The sequence below is a fragment of the Nicotiana tabacum genome, chromosome 6 (genome assembly GCF_000715075.1).
Source record: "Nicotiana tabacum cultivar K326 chromosome 6, ASM71507v2, whole genome shotgun sequence".
In the NCBI taxonomy this organism is placed as follows: domain Eukaryota; kingdom Viridiplantae; phylum Streptophyta; class Magnoliopsida; order Solanales; family Solanaceae; genus Nicotiana; species Nicotiana tabacum.
The window spans coordinates 46,335,515-46,352,835 of NC_134085.1; the positions used below are offsets into that span (position 1 = coordinate 46,335,515).

Consider the following 17,321-nt stretch of genomic DNA (forward strand, 5'->3'; position numbering starts at 1 on the left):
TTTTGATCCCGAGTGATAGTTTAGCGTCTACACTGAGGGTATGCCCTTTCGGGACTCTTACAAATGCGACGTATAGCCTATACTTCAGGATTTTCATGTTGGTTGAGGTCTTACAATTTGTCATGCCTGTTGAGGTCTTACAATTTTTGTAATGTAGAATAGATCTAGTTACGCCGAGTATGCCCGCTAGGGGTCTTACAGTTTCGGGTTTTCCAGCGCATGGTGATTGGCGATAAATGATAGTCTCCGAGTCATCGAATTTGTTTAAGCGTGAAGACCACTTTTCGTGAGCTGGGAGTTGCCTTGTAGGGGCTTTATGATCCCGGAGTTCTGACCCTAGAGTTGTGCGAGTGCTGAATTGCTGATGCTAAGTCTCTGAGCGTTTCGGGATGCATCCGATGAAGGGATCCCTGCCGAGAATATACTGTGATTTCCCTGTTCGGAGAATGGGATGCTGGAAGTCATCATTCGATCCATTATCGTAATATATTTATTGTGTTGAGTTGACCTATATCGGGTCAAAGCCGATCTCTTGGAGGTTTGTCTTGCCTAAAAAATTTTGCGATCTCAGAGACTCGATCCGGAGACCGTTGGAGCGTTTGAACTGTTGGTGCCCGTTCCCGAGTTTTTCGGGGCATTTCTGGTGAAAGGATTTGTTGCCCTACTGTGAGAAGGAGTTCCCTCCCCCCCCCCCACCTTCTGTTTTTTTTTTTGACAAAAGTTATTTTTTGATTGCCCGATACAATAGTACATGTTTTTGCCGACGGGACCTGACTATATCGACCGTTTGGTCCGATACATCGTTTTCCTATAGGAAACCTCATTTGGTGTTTTTCAAAACTCCTTCGAGTGGGCAGTTTTTCGGGGGGAATGCCCCTCGCCTATTCAAAAGTCGGCTGCAGGGATAGCCTTGAATATTTTTTGCGGAGTTCCCCCTTAAGCGGCTTGCAGATGTTGCCTCGTTAAAAACCTTGCCGGTAAAAACCCTTCTTCTGGGATAAAAACTCGGTCGAAGGAAAAGAGTGCAATGGGTGCGCCTTCGGGGCCTCGAGGTCTTGCAATAGCACTAACGTCTCGGCAGCTCTGGTTAGATGCATGCACAAAGGTTAATTCCAAATTTGAAATAAAATAAAAAGGAATGGGCGTACTTTGAAACGAGATATGCTGGCGATGCCTTGGGATTGGTCTACTCTAACTGCCCGGGGGCGTAGATGCGACGTGGATCTCTACTTTGTTTTGTCAAGTTCGACCAGGTGTGACACCTGGTTTGCCCGTTGTTTCATTCGGGGGTGGAGGCATGAGCATTGGTATTACATCGTGTATAACAAACATTTCCCTTGCCGCGTATTGTTCCCCATAGATGGTTTTGATCCCGTCTTTTGTCGGGAATTTTATCACCTAGTGGAGGGTGGATGATATTGCTCTCATGCAGTGTATCCATGGCCATCCAAATAAGGCGTTATACCTCATATCTCCCTCGAACATCATGCTTTAGGTAAAATAACTTTCAAATTGTTTTAATAATTTTGGTAACTGATGCATATTATTTTACGCTTAGGCAAGTATTAGGTAATCAACTTAAAATAAAATCAAAGCCGTCTTTGTGATTATTGTTTGACTGTCAGCATGTTAAAATCAGTAGGCAAGCTTGATTAGGACTTCCTATTTGAGTTATGTCATAAATCTGACTCTGTTGTTATCACTTAGATACCATGTTTAGGTTCTGAATTTAGACCTTAATTATATATGAGTCATGCTATTTATGTGTACTTGTGTGGAGGTATATCTGAGCCTTTCACTGGTCTTCCATGCTCCCCTTAATTGAAGTCCTACTTGTTTATTATATGTCGCCTTAGTATTTTAAATTTAAACTTGAGGGTCTGCCTAGAACCCCTTTTTATAGGACAGGAGTCCTAAATTCCTCCGGGACTGATAGGAAGGGATGGGTAACAGCATGCAATAAGGGTCGAGACCAACCCTCGCTTTAATTACCTTTACGGGGCGGGAAAGGGTAGATATGGATATGATGACCGGTGCGTTAATACCACATGTATCCCCTCTTTGAGGAGTGTCATACCGGGTATTGCATTGATGTGATCCATATTATAAATAAACCTAGGATACCCCTTTTACATTCCTAAATATGCTTAGATTATAATTTTTTTCAAAATCTTGCTTTTCATTAACTACTTTCCAAACATCTGTGTACTTAAACTTAAATCCCCTACTATTTGAGTCATACTTGTTTATTTGCTACTTGTACAAATTTACAAAAACTGTTTGGCCGGGAACCACACTAGTAGATCCTAAGGGGTTCCTAACACCTTCCCTTTCGGATAATTTCAAACCCTTACCTTGTCTCTGGTTACCAAACGTAGTTATAAATGAACCTTATAGGTGCCCTAACGCACCTTAAGTCGTTACGTGGCGACTCTTCAAAAAATGCAAACCCCCTTTCCAAAAGGAAAGATTTGTCCCAACAAAAAATGTCATAAACCCGATTTCGCGAGAAAAAGGGGGCGCGACAGTGGGCATCTAGTAGAATATACAAAGAGTAAATCTATCCTACTGTCTGAAATAGAATAGACAGCCAAAAGTAAAGAGAGACTACATCAAGCTGTTGAACGGCATAGGAAGGGGGCAACTCACCGTGGAAGTCTCAGACTATGATCAGGAATGCGCACCAGACTGGTAGCCAGATGTACCTACCTCAGATCCTATACAATTAAGTACAGAAGCATAGTATGAGTACATAAACAATATGTACATAGTAAGTATCCCGTCTAATCTCGAAAAAGTAGAGACGAGCGGTCGACTTGATACTTACTAGGGTCAATAATATAATAAAGTTTTATGCTGAGCATGGATATCACAGATAATATCAATTTATAGCAGGAAGTGATAAGTCATGCCTCGATAGTATCATAGTTAGCCATTTACATTTCAGAGTATTTAACAAAGTAAGTCATGAATAAGATTTCACATAAATATCATGCTCACGTTATGCCAAGGTCGACGGCCCGGTCCAATAAAAAAGAAATTGTTCACTGCCAGATGGTCGAATGGCACAAACCATAGATGCATCTATTTTTACCGAAGCGATCGGACCGATCCACAAATATCAATTATGATCAAGAAGGAGCATAAAGGCGCATTTATATTCAAATAATTCATACAAGCATTCAAACAAGTTCATACGTTCACATAGGTTCATTACCAAATTTTTGCATATCTTAAGTGATCTCATTAGCATGAAAGGATATAAACATTTACAAATTTAGCATGATACGGGTCCTAAACTACCCAGACAATTAACATAATAGTAGCTACGTACGGACTCTCGTCACCTAGTGTGTACGTATACCTCACATATAGGAGCATAACTAATTATTTCACCTATGCGGACAATTCCCTCTTACAAGGTTAGAAAGGAGACTTACCTCGCTCCAAAGTGTACTTCCTATACCAAGAACGTGCTTAAACCCTCAATTTGGAGTCGAACGATCCAAAACTAATTAAACGAGGTAGGAACTAGTCAATACAAGTTCGCATTCTAACTATTAAACCATAAATACAATTTTCCTAAAATCCGACCCCGGGCTCACGTGCCCGAATTCTGAAATTTTTCGAAGAAAGATGTTCTTTATAACCTAAAGATCAATAATATATGATTTCTACTTTATTTTATAACAAATTTCGTGATTAAATCTAATTTTTATCGAAACCTAGCCTTTGCTCTAATCCCATGATTTTCCTTAAATCTTTGTATGTTAATCTACCCGACGTTCAAGTATTAAACTAGTAATAAATAGGATGAACATACCTCAAGATGCTATGTGAAAGTCTTCTCTAAAGAGCTCCAAAATAGCCCAATAAATGAGTGAAAATGAGCAAAAATGGCCTAGATCCCATAATAAATGAAGGTCACTGCTTCAGTGATTTTCGCATCTGCGGTCCTGGGCTGCACTTGCGCCCACCGCATCTGCAGAAAGGTGTCCACTTCTACAAAAATTCAGCTGCGCCGCTTCTGCGGCAAGCAACCGCTTCTGCGGAAGCTTAGCTGCTTCTGCAGCTTCTGGCTTGGGCTGCCTTGGTCGCATCTGCGAGGGGATGACCGCTTCTGCGTTCTTGCACCTGCGGCTGACCAACCGCAAGTGCGGTTATGACAGCAACCTAGAGCTTCAACTCCTTCCCAAGTTTTCCAACTTCACTCGAACCTCGCCCGATTGACGCTCGGGGCCCCCAAGCCCTGCCCGAACATATCAACAAGTTTAAAATCATAAAACGGACTTGCTCGAAACCACGGAATGCCCGAAACAACGATAAATCTAAGAAACACCCCCTAAACCAATTGAATCAAACTTATGAACTTCAAGTTCTTCAATTCACTTCTAACGCGCCGAAACGTACTTATACTACTCAGATTGACACCAAATTTTGCATGCAACTCTTAAATGTTATATTGGACGTGTACTGGGCTCCAGAACCAACATACGGGCCTGATACCAATATGATCAAGTATTATTTAATTTCATTAAATCCTTAGAATTTTAGTTTGACAATTTCTAACAAAACTTCATTACTCGGGCTAGGGACCTCGTAATTCGATTCCGGGCATACACCCAGGTCTCATATTTTCCGTACGAACCCTCCGGGACTGTCAAAACACAAGTCGGTGGTCCATTTGCTAAAAATGTTGACCAAAGTCAAACTTAGCCTTTTAAGAAAATATTAGGGAATCAAGTGTGCCTATTACAACTAAAACTCTTCCAAATCCCGAACCAACCATCCCCGCAGGTCGTAAATTAGTTAAAGCAAGCGCGAAAAGTTTTATTTTTGGGGGCGGGGTTCTAAAAAGCAAAACGACCAATCGGGTCATTACATTTACGAAAGAAAGACTTTTAAAGAAGGAAAAGAATATATTTTTTTTGGATCTGGTGAGAATCAAACCCGCGTTCTTCGGTTAGTTTCGACGCAACAGAAAAATATAAACACTTTTTTTCGAAAATTTTGGCAAGGTTTCAGGACGTTTTGAACACCATTTTTAAGGAACGGATGAATTTCTCTACTACCTCAAACTCGATTTTTCTTTTGATCTTTCTCACTAATCTAAGAGCCGGTTAACATGCAAACCGAAATAAATAAATGCACAAATAGTAGGTATGAATGCATCGGGATGGTCTTTTGATTTCGGGTACACCTGTCCTAGACGGACCCAACCCCTGTGTTGAGTCCCCAAATTCAAATGCACATGATGCAAACAAGCATTCCTACTAGGGATCCGGCATGAGGCTATGTTATTCTACGTTTAAAACCTGGGTGTATTGTTCTAGACCTGGCTTACCCAAGCGGACAACTCGAGCCGGGGGGGGAGGGGGGGCAGCGTACCGGTAACCAAAAGATCATCCGGCTTTGTAGCTTGTCCGAGTCTCGTTCTAAATTAGGGTGTGACACTAACAGAAAAGAAGTCACACCAGCGTGCATTTCCCAGAATATTAGAAGAGAAGGGTTTCGCAACATTTTATATACAGTTCAAATAATATCAATATGGTAAAAAGCGGCATTTAGCATATTAGGCCCAAACATGTAAAAATCAGATAATAAATAAAGCCAAGTATAACAGTTATTCTAAGCTCGAATTCTTGAACCCTGAACCAAAAGTTCTGGGTTCTTTGTTCCTCAGCAGAGTCGTCAGAGCTGTCACACCTCCTTTTTACCCGAAAGGATATAAGGAAGTTTTTCCAATTGAAGTGACATAAATCGAAATGGGATTATTTATTTATTTTTCAGAGTCGCCACTTGGAATAATTTATTGTGTCCTAAGTCACCGGTTTATTTTAAATCCCAAATTGAGGAAACTTGACTCTATTTTACAGTCCGTGAACATAGAAGACCGGGTAAGGAATTTTGTTAACTCGGGAGAAGGTGTTAGGCATTCCCGGATTTCGTGGTTTTAGCACGGTCGCTCAACTGTTAATAATTGGCATAATTATCTGATTTATTACTTGTTTTAAACATATTGTGCATTTTTAACTTTATAACCGCTTTTATTTATTTATGAAATATTTCTGGAACAAGTCTCGATTGTCGTACACTTGCCGTTTTGGAATAAATTGAAAACCATGCTACATGAAATGCACCCGCAATTTGCGAAATATTTATTTTATTATTATTTAAAGTTGTTATGATCGGGTCACATGAAATGCACACCCGAATTGGGGATTAAGTATTGTTACCATGCCACGAAAATCGTACTCATAACCACGATAATTTATTATTAATCGCACCTATTGCAAGCTAAGATGTTTGTTTTCTTTCCTAATCTAATTTGAGATTATTGAAAGGCCATGATAATGGAGTACTTTTGCTAAAAGAGATTCCATGATCAATTCATGCGCAAGCTAATTTGCAAACAATTTATATCACATCGCCGAATTCCAAGTAAAGACAAATGCCATGAAATGAAGCATACGTCATTGTTAATTGATGAAAAAGCATAGCAAGGAGAAATTCAAGATTGAGACAAATGAAGTGAAATAAAAAAATCCGTCCAATAGAAAACAAGAAAATGTCTTTAAATTAAAAAAAATCACATTTAAGTTGTTTGACTAAAATCTCCATCTTTTCATTAACAAACGACTAAAATTGTCAAAATGTCATTCAGCATCAAAATGGAATGGATTTGATATCGGAGAGATAGTGGGTATCTCTAATCTATCTATATATAATAGGAGATCTATCTATATATAATAGGAGAGGCAAAGAAATATTATGATGACAAGTGGCGCAATATTAAATTGACACGTGTAAAAATTTTGGACAATTCTCCAATTTTGTTGAAGTTTCAAATATATTTAAAAAATCTATCTTCTATATATAATAGGAGAGACAAAGAAATATTATGATGACAAGTGGCGCAATATTAAATTGACACGTGTAAAAATTTTGGAATTTTGTTAGAGTTTCAAATATATTTAAAAATCTATCTATATATAATAGGAAAGGCAAAGAAATATTATGATGATAAGTGGCGCAATATTAAATTGACACGTGTAAAATTTTTGGACAATTCTCCAATTTTGTTGGAGTTTCAAATATATTTAAAAAAATGTAAAAGACATTTTTTTCCAGAATTCAAAATTTCAGACAGTTTTATTTTTTAGAATACAAAATTTTAGAATCATTTACTTTTTTAAAAAATAACTGATTTTACATGGCACAATTAAAGGGCACGTTTTTTTCCACTTTAAAAAAGAAAACTGATTTTAAAGCATCCATTTATTGAGTAAAAATTAAAGCACCCTTTGAAAGGCTCCTTCTGCCTTCTTATCCATTTACTTCCCTAAGAAAGAGCTGGAAGTATTTGTTGGTGGGTTAGACCGTGATGATGTGGAGGAGGATCTAAAAAGGGTGTTTCAGCATGTTGGAGAGGTAATTGATGTTCGAATGCACAAAGAGATGTCAACGAACAAGAATAAGGGATACACATTCGTGAAGTTTGCACCTAAGGAGCAAGCAAGCCGTGTTTTATCTGAAATGAGAAACTTAGTTGTGTATGATTTTTTTCAAGTCATATTTGTGTATATTTGGAATTGCACTATGATTCTAATTTATCTTTTTGATATTAGATACGGAGAAAGCGATGTGGCACTGCTCCAAGTGAGGACATCAGGATGACTCTGTTTAACCTTTGACAATACAAGAATTTGAAAAGTTTGCATGATTGTTAATAACAAAAAAATTATCCATTGAAATTAACAAAAAAATTAACTACCTAAATTAACTACTCAAACATGGGTGAGTGTTGGTTTATATTAGTTAATTTTTTTATTTCATTTTTTACAATTATTTTCTTTTTCCTTTTTTGAAATAAAAAGTGTATTTATTCATTAAAATTCAAACAATATTATTGAGAAAATATAATAATTTTTTCAAGAGTAATAAAATATATATCTTCTATTACGTTACCAAAAAAAATTAGCAGAAAAAAAAATTAAACAAGTAATATGCTAATAATCTATCTATATATTATTTAAAGCCAAAGAAAAAGGCAACACATTAATCCAAGTGGTAGCCTAGAAAAAAGCCACACCGCATAATTAGTTAATAAGAAAAAAATTATTTATTAAAAATTAACAAAGAAATTAACTATCTAAATTAACTACTCAAACTTGGGTGAGGGTTGATTTAGATGAGTTATTTTTTTATTTTATTTTTTAAAATCATTTTTGTTTTTCTATTTTTGAAAAAGTGTATTTATTCATTAAAATTCGAACATTATTATTGGGAAAAATATAATAAAATTTAAAATAAATAAATAATTTTAAGAGTAATAGAATATATATCTTCTATTATTTTACAAAAAAAAATTAACAGACAAACATATTAAACAAGTAAGATGCTAATAATTTCTATTATCAATACAATTATACTAAATATTGGTTAAAATAATAAATAAAAATAGGTAACAAAAAATTATTTGATGACTATATAAGTCCCTTTAATTTAATGGAGATTTTATTTATTAAAAATCAGACAATATCTATTCTATTTATATAGAATAGAAGAATCAAATTATTGTGATATTTTAAATATAATCATCAAAAAATTAACAAAGTGATAAATATTTTTTTGATATTGACCGCACGTCGGACTACTAGTGTATGGAAAGATAAAAGACAAGAAAAACTCTATAAACAAAGGTGCTTTATCTTTCCATTAATTAATTCATTTGATCCTTACCAATTACAGGACCATTGCCTCTCATTTACCATATCCATTAACTAAAGCTAAAAGAAAGCAGTGAGCAATTGAGCAAAAATATTCCTTAAATAACAAATGAAAACTCAGCCATGAACTAATCTTTGAACTAAGCAAAACAGATAATCACAAAACAAGAAAGAAAAAACTCAACAAAACTTAACCAAAAAAAAAATCGAAGAAAACTAATATGTGTCTTATATTGAAGCTGATTTTTTAAGTTTTTCATATACTAAGCTGGATGGAGCAAAAATATTCAACACATGTCATTAAATACAATATCCAAGTAAGAAATTATGGATATAGACAAAACAAACCAACTAATTAACATATGATGAGATATTCAAACTTCAAATTTGCATTTATTGACTTGAAACTAGGTAATTATAAAATGAAGAACATACCTAAATGTGACCAAATCAGCTAAGTAAATCAAGTGAAAGTCTGAAATTAAGTGAAAACTCAGCAGAAATCCAAAATCACAGCTTCAAGAAGTTCCTCTTCTAAACCCATAAAACGAAACTTGAGAGATAAGAGAGAAAAAGTTTCAAATTCTAACAATTTTCGCGTGAGCTTTTTGTTCTATTCTTCTGTCGTATTTGTCTTCTCTTTACTTTGCTTTTTTTTTTTTTTGTCTCTTTTTTTTTTTGTGTGTTTCCACGGAGAAGCTCACTTTTGGCCTAGGAATTAGGCTGATCTTTCTGTAGAGGAGTTTGTCGTTCCCTCTTAGCTTTTAGGAATTTTTTTGGGTGTTAGGTCATCCGATTATTGTGTGTTTAAGAAGTAAGGAAGAAGATCAGGGTGAAACGGGCTCAGGTTCATAATGGGGAGGGTCCGATTTTTTTGTTGAAGAAGGGGAAAGTTGCGCTCCTTCTAGAGAGAGGGATTGATTTTCTTTTTTACGTCTAAGATCCCCTTGTCTCCTTCTCTAGGGTTAGTTTTTAATGAAAAATAGAGTTTGGGCCAGGAAGGTATTGGGTATGGTATTGGGTTGGGCAAAAAAGAATAAAATTGAGCTTTTAGAAATTGGCCTAGACCAAGTTTTTTACTCATCTCCCTTTCTTTGTTTCTTTCTTCTTCTTTTTTTCTTTTTAAAAATTGATTTTAAACATAATAAAATTAATTAAAATCCTAATTTTTATTTAAACCTATTTTATAAAAATATCATTATCTATTTTCAATAATTTTAACACTAATTAATTAAAACTAAAGATGTAGGCATGACAATGGTAATAATTTTTTTTTTTGTGATTTTTGTTTAATGAATGATATTAAAACATGCAATTAAATTCTAATGCAATTAAAACCTAATAAAATGCCGTGTAATAATGATTTGATATTTTTGGTATTTTTTTATAATTTTAAAATATTAAAATGCATGAAATGCAACTAAAGAAAGAAAAACTTCTAAAATTCTTTAAAAATTATTTTTGGACGAGTTATTTTCATGTGGGGAAAAAATTAGGTGCTCACACAACCCGATCCTGTCACGACCTAAACTGATGGGCCGAGACGGGCACCTAGTGCCTTACCTATCCTTGTGTACAAACTTGCAACTAAGGGACTCTGAACATATGATGTCATACTTTTGGCCATGGGTCATATTGCAAGATGACAAGGAATACTGACTAAATATGAATATAAAGCTTGGCCAACAAGGCCGCTATATTTATTACAACTGGCAAACCAACCAAATATATATACAAGGCCTGAAAGCCCAGCATACTGCACTAACTAACAAGATATGTCTACAAGCCTCTACTAATGGATATACTGTGATAGAAACGGCTATCCGACCTACTCATGATATATATACGTATATATACAAGATATACATAAGGCTCTAGACCCAGAAACTCTGAAAGGCATGGAGCTTACCAATCAAGTTGAGTTCGGGCAACACTTATTGAAGAGGCCTACTCGTCTGTCTGCCTAACCTGCACGCATGAAATGCAGCGCCCCCAGAAAAGGGACGTCAGTACGAAATAATGTACTGAGTATGTAAAGCAATATACTGAAAGCTGAAACTGAACTGATAATATAATAACTGCAAGTAGCTGGAAGTCAAACATAATCTGAAGATATGCTTACGTGCTGATAATGACTCAATTCTCTCAATATAGTAAGTAAAATAGTTGTCCGACCCTATAAGGCTCGATATACATATATATCTTCTCTGTCGTAGTAGGCTCGCTCATAAGCGCTCGACCATACTAGGCTCTGTATCTCGACTAACTGGGCTCGCTCATAAGCATTCGGCCACAGTAGGATCGTCATATAACTTACCATCTGATCAGAGGTTGCCCAATAGGGGCCTGCCCATCGATTATAGCTCGATGGTAATGAAAATACTTTTAATACTATATATATATATATATAACTTCTCTGCTCTCTTGACTGGAAGAATGAAATATTCAAATGAATATGAAGTCCCTATAAGAAAAATATTATAACTTACAACACTAGGAAAATATACGCAATTTGCGAGACTAGCAAAATATACGTAAATTCCGGGATATGAATGTAAAGACGAGATCATGCCAAATGAAAGAAGAGCTTAGCTTTAACATACCTGAGCCGATTTTCCTGACAATCCCTTAAAAATGAGAGCATGTAATTGCAAAATCTAGGCAGTTCCTCATAATCGACACATCTATGAAGTTAAAGTACAATGTAAGGTACATCTGATTAATGTAAATGAAACTACAAGTTTGCTTTGGGAGCCGTAATTTCCCACTTCCAAATTTGGCTTGCATAATCACATACACTTGCATTGTCTTGCTTCTCAAAGACCAGTTCCATAGCTTCAACATTAAGGATATAACGTCCAATTGGCAATGAATGTCATTAAAATGTATAGAGCTTACCATATCCATCCTGATTATTGAGAACTTCCAGTATGGCTCTATGGTAATCATATCCTTCCATGCTTATAGGAAATGAAATAAAGAATAGGATTCGACAACTTGCCAATACAATTCCAAGAAATTGAAAATCTCTACACTCCCTGGCCTTTTAAAGCATAAATTGATGTCAGCCACAAGCTTGTATTGAACCTTTGATCAATGATAGTAATTTATCACACTTGTATGCCAACTACAACGGTACTTGTATATTTTTGTGGCTTAAATCCTAAGCCTTTCAAACTTTATTTCCACAGTTCAACAACGAGAATCAACTAATTTGGAACCAACAAAAATGATCGGCCAAGAAAATTGATGAACAGTAGCAACACTTAAGGTTTTTCGACTAAACAGTGCTAACAACAAATATTTCTTTTTTATATCCTCATTTCTCTAAATGCCACCTTACAAATAGCATTAAGACTCACCACATTTGGAATTTGAGGGGCTGCCACGTGAGAGTGGGTGAGGATTTTAGTCTTGTCCTATACTTAATTAATTAATTAGGTAATGTCCCGCTACCCGGTAATTAACCAATTACCCGCATAATTTAAAAATTGTCCCAACTCAATTAATTAATACTCTCTTTTAATATACCTTGTACACCTTACGATCATGTTGTATCTTGTATGACACTAGTCCATAAATACCGGATATTTTAGCTCGGGCCGTATTTTACCCCAACATGCCAAACTTTGACAAAAATTCATTTTCTTCGATATTACTTACCCTCTTACCTTCTCGAATTTACTCATCACTTATAATCCTTATAATCCCCAAATAATATTTTCCTTGGACTGATGTCAATTACCTTACGACAAATTCAACGTATATTACTGCATGGTGCAACATCATCGTAACTTATTACTGCGAAGCGTAACATCACCGTAATGTAATACTACAAGGTGCAACTCTGTCATAACTTATTACTGCACGACGTAATATTGAATTGCGGGGTGAAACATCATTCCCCTCTTTGGAACATTCGTCCTCGAATGTTGACCAATGCTCTTATCATTTTCCTAACTTATATCTTCCGAATACTTTAGAAATGTCCTTGCCATCTAGGCGACTGTTTTGTGAATATGTCCAAAGTTTAGGGCATCCCTCCTTAGGATTCCTTCTCACACCACAACTTGTAGTCGGAATCCTTCCAATCTCGTAACTATTGCTACCTTTCATCATGCATCATGTATAGTTTTGATCTTGTAAGTGTGCCCAATCTCTAAGATTCATATGTAGAGCTTGATTAGATGTCCCTTTGGGCATGTACGAGTATACTGAAGTACTTCGCTCGGTACTTTGTTGAATTCACGAATTTCACTTCTTCTAAATGCTATTAATCTTAGACTCCTTCGAGTTCATTCAGGCTATACTGAACTTTTAATAACTTAAAGAAACCATTACCTCTCCTTTTTCCATGGACTAAATCCAAAGGACTTATCCATGGTCGTCACCTTTTCACTTACTTTTCCTCATCCTTACTCATGTTTCCTTAAAACTTTGTCGCTCTACCATACTTTAGCTTGCGACTTATACATATACATTTATACTACTCACAACTTTCCTTCGACTTGCTTGCACCATAGATTTCCTTATGTTATTATGGAATGTCAAGCGAGACATCACATCGTCTCCAACTTTTATCTACTCTCTTAACTAGATCTCTCAGTATTTAAAAACCATAGGCTGTAAGACTTGTCGTCGACGCCGCCGCTATCATTCCCGGTGTTTATATCCTTCTATCCGAAGTATGGACTATTCACAATCTTCTGCCTTTGAGTATCTTGTACGTTATTCACCTTTATCTTACTTACATTAAAATCTCGCATCATCATCTTCTATCTCTTTTGTGACCTCTTTTCCACCCAGGTGTAATTCACGTCCATAACTTGAAGCTCTATTATAATATTCGCACCTCTAGTATATACACAATCCGGTGGGAGCTTCATACTGACTTCTTATGAGGCTGGAACTTTTTCTAACTGGCTTCCTTGTAGAGCCATTATAGATTATGGTTATTGTGTTAATTCTCTTGAACATCTGATATTAAGAGTGATTCTGTCATGTTCTCAAGCACAACTTCTATAATTTTTCTAGGTCCAATAATTAGACTCCTGATTTACTTGGGTGATGTAATTAGTTTCCTCTTCCTTCTGATCAACATTTATGTAGGCTTAAGCTATCTTTCAATCTGTGGCTCATGGTATAAGTTATTACCTGGGCGTTATGGAATATCCATGATACATTCTTCTAACGATTCAATCCTTTGTCTATGCCATGTGCTCAATTCTTTCTTTTAACTTATACCAAAATCTTCTGTGGCTGTATGATTGTCAACAAATATGGTGCCTGGATAATGCTCTAAAATCTTGAATGTACCCATAACGTACTAACTCTGAATCATTGATCGAATAATTCCTTTCGTTCCATCTCAGCTTTCTTTAAACGTGTGCAATTACTTTTCCTGGTTTTTCTGACCCTTGTTGCATCCATACTTAGCTTATCTTAGTGCCCACACTTGCCAGAGTTTTCAAAGAACTCATATGATCTCGAATATCACTTTTAATTCTTACTTCCCATTCATTAGCCACAGTAGGTGCCACTTTCCTTTGGAATGCTTACAATGTTATTGCCAGATTGTTGTTACACAATCATTTCCTCTTTAGGTTGTTGTGTTTAGGTTGAAGCCTTCTTTCTTATCTCTTCATCTAGTCTTTCGTTGTAGTACTTAGGAAGAACCCTTGACTCTCGCAAAGTGGGCTTATTACGGACCTTTTTGATGTCCTTACTTGCCTATAATCATTCGTAGTTTCTTACTTCCATGCCCTTGTGCTTGTATGGTTGCTTCTAAACTAATATTTTGACTGCCTTCCTAGTGGCACTTTCTTTTATACCCGTAATACTCATACGGTACTTTTAACTACCCCGACTCTTGTTTGAATATACCTCAAGTATTATAATGATATTCTTTGAGGTTGAATTCTTCACATTGGGTTCTACTATGTTTATCTTACACGATCTGATGTCTTGTCTGTAACCTCCTATTTAGCCATAACTGGGATCTTCCTGACCACTAACTACTCGTTGGCCCATTCTTCTATCCATATCCCTCATAATCTTTCTTGGGTTATTTCTTATCTCTTAACTTATGTCTTGCACTGGTTCCTTATTTATTAATAACAGCTCGGGTAGGAACATTTACTTCCCCTCCTTGACGTCGTGCTTGCACAATATTCCTGAATTGCAGCGTATCTGTAAGATTTGGATAAGTGCCGTCTCATTCCTCTTTCATTTATCGCATTCTTCCTTTACCATTCCATAGTCACTAGAACCACTTAATTCTGACTTAATGTCACATTACTCTATATTCCCCCCTGTAGGGGTGTACTAAGAGCTGAAACCATGAGGATCTACCTATAAATGTTTTACCTCTTCATATTTGGCGTCGTTTCTCTACATCAATGATCCTCACTCGCCTTGTGGAAATCCTTCTGTACCAAGGATGACAAATCCCCTTACTCGTGAGGGTGATACTTAATGTAACTGGTACATACAGTCCCTTAAGCTTAACTTTGCTAAAATTGCTTGCTTTAGTGAAGCGTCTTCTTGAATGACCATCCTCTGAATTTCTCATGAACCTTCTTCTGTTATCCGTCCTATTATTGTTGGAATGCGATCTGAAATTCGCACGACGCTGACTATTACCAAATCACTCAGTCCCTAATTCATATTTAGTTTATCTTATTCACCAGCCCATATTGATTTTTATTACTCTAGGTCTAACTTTTCCTCTTAGTAATCACGCTAGAGTTGCGGACTTATTTCTCGAAATGAGGACATAACTGTATAGCCTATACTCTTTTGTTGTCCTAAGTCCTGTCACCCCTCGTCTCTTCCTTTACTTGACTATAGAATTTTGTAATATTGTCATCTTTTAATCTACCATTGTCATCCATGTACCACATCTTACTCATAATGCTTCATTAACTCCTTTCTTATTTCCCGCTAACATTTATGCCTATCACTTTATTTTGAAAATTCGAACAAGACATTCTTTTTTCTTTTAGCTTCCCTTTTCTCCCTTCCGTGGCTCTTCAAGTTGCTTAATGTTCTTGCTTTACTAGGGACGTGAGCCACCCTAAGGTAATATGTATCCCTTCAAGGCTTATAGTGCATGTCTTTGTAGTACTCTATCTGGCTGCACTATTTTAAAGTGTACCATCTGGGTTTCTCACAAGGAGATCTATTAGCACATTTGTAATATCCTTTGATAATGTCAATTGTCACAACAATTCATCCATCATATCTTCTTATACTACCTCTATTAACCCCTATAGGGCATATCTGGAATAGGTGCGACCAATTGTATATACCTCTATTACTATTGAATATAACTCAAAAAGCTTATGTTCCTCTGCCTCAATTATAAACACTATTCACCTTCATTAACTGGGCGTCTCGTACCCTTCTTCATCTTGCTTCTTTTATTTGTTGAAACTTGTATTTATCTTCTTAATCTCTCATTGTCCTTCACCATAAAGATGGATAGACATTCTTGCCTTAAGACTTCTTATCAGGAATCTTACACCTTTCAGTACACCCATGATCTACTAAAGACCTCACATTTACTTATCGTAGGCATCATACAAAAATCCAATTCCTCTTACTCAGCTCGTCCACAACTATCTCTCCTTCCAACCTTCATTCCGGATGTAGGTATCGTCTTATTACGAATAAAAAAAAATCGAAATTTGAATTATTATAAGTGAGCTCTACCACACGATCTAGAGTAAGAAGAAAGAGTGACAATCTTAAATGCCCTGCAGCATCCTGCTTATAAGTGTGGTGCACGACACACCCATAAACAAGACTCTACTAGACACGGCTTATAAACTCCCTAGGACAGAGCTGCTCTGATACCGATCCTGTCACGACCCAAACTGATGGGCCGAGACGGGCACCCAGTGCCTTACCTATCCTTGCGTACCAACTTGCAACTAAGGAACTCTAAACATATGATGTCATACTTTTGGCCATGGGCCACATTACAAGACGACAACGAATGCTGACTAAATATGAATATAAAGCTTGGCCAACAAGGCCGTCATATTTAATACAACTAACAAACCAACCAAATATACATACAAGGCCTGAAAGCCCAACATAATGCACTAACTAACAAGATATGTCTACAAGCCTCTACTAATGGATATACTGGGATCGTAACGGCTATCCGACCTACTCATGACATATATATGTATATATACAAGATATACATAAGGCTCTAGACCCAGAAACTCCGAAAGGCATGGAGCTTATCGATAAAGCTATGCTCGGGCAACACTTATTGAAGAGGCCTACTCGTCTGTCTGTCTAACCTGCACGCATGAAATGCAGCGCCCCCAGAAAAGGGACGTCAGTACGAAATAATGTACTAAGTATGTAAGGCAATCTACTGAAAGCTGAAACTGAACTGATAATATAATAACTGCAAGTAACTGGAAGTAAAAGATAATCTAAAGATATGTTTACGTGCTGATAATGACTCAATTCTCTCAATATAGTAAGTAAATTAATTGTCCGACCCTATTAGGCTCGGTATACATATATATCTGCTCTATCGTAGTAGGCTCGCTCATAAGCGCTCGGCCATAC

At 36.4% G+C, this 17,321-nt stretch overlaps 1 long non-coding RNA gene across 1 annotated transcript in view; it reads right to left on the reverse strand.

Moving 5' to 3' along the window:
• The window catches only part of LOC107763866 (uncharacterized), a 33,888-nt gene extending 24,240 nt beyond the window's left edge, over positions 1–9,648 (reverse strand). The window contains exons 1-2 of the long non-coding RNA XR_001643124.2: positions 9,165–9,648; positions 2,650–2,717 (exon numbers count right to left, since the gene is read on the reverse strand). This is a non-coding gene — a long non-coding RNA (uncharacterized LOC107763866). The remainder of the gene's footprint in view (positions 1–2,649; positions 2,718–9,164) is intronic.
• Positions 9,649–17,321: the final 7,673 nt, after the last annotated feature.